This window comes from Nanorana parkeri, unplaced genomic scaffold, assembly GCF_000935625.1.
Source record: "Nanorana parkeri isolate BGI_ZX_2015 unplaced genomic scaffold, ASM93562v1 scaffold5793, whole genome shotgun sequence".
Classification (NCBI taxonomy): domain Eukaryota; kingdom Metazoa; phylum Chordata; class Amphibia; order Anura; family Dicroglossidae; genus Nanorana; species Nanorana parkeri.
Window position 1 is genome coordinate 1 of NW_017312038.1, and position 316 is coordinate 316.

General features: G+C 59.8%; 1 long non-coding RNA gene across 1 annotated transcript in view; it reads left to right on the forward strand.

The window, feature by feature from the left end:
- The first annotated feature begins 164 nt into the window (after nt 1-164).
- The window catches only part of LOC108804172, a 3,241-nt gene continuing 3,089 nt past the window's right edge, over nt 165-316 (forward strand). Inside the window, exon 1 of the long non-coding RNA XR_001942337.1 lies at nt 165-186. This is a non-coding gene — a long non-coding RNA (uncharacterized LOC108804172). The remainder of the gene's footprint in view (nt 187-316) is intronic.

Sequence of the window (316 nt, forward strand, 5' to 3'; positions counted from 1 at the left end):
ATCAGTCACATGGCACTCTCTTTTATCACACGCAGGTCCCCCCGGTGACGTGACATGGCCGTGGTCTGCACACAGCGATACGGCACGGGAGACATTGAGAAGTATATGAGGGATGATCACGGCCGCATCTCATGTGAGGGGGAGGCGGCTTCCAGCAAATACCTCTCCCTGCGGGACTGCCTGGTGGTGAGACGTTTCGGCCATATTGTCCCTGTGGTCAGGGTGGGGCGGGGCCTGTGTACTGGCCCTATAGGGTTCTATGCAGGTGGGAGGGGCTCTGTACAGTTCATGGGCGGGACCGATCTCCGTGCCCAGC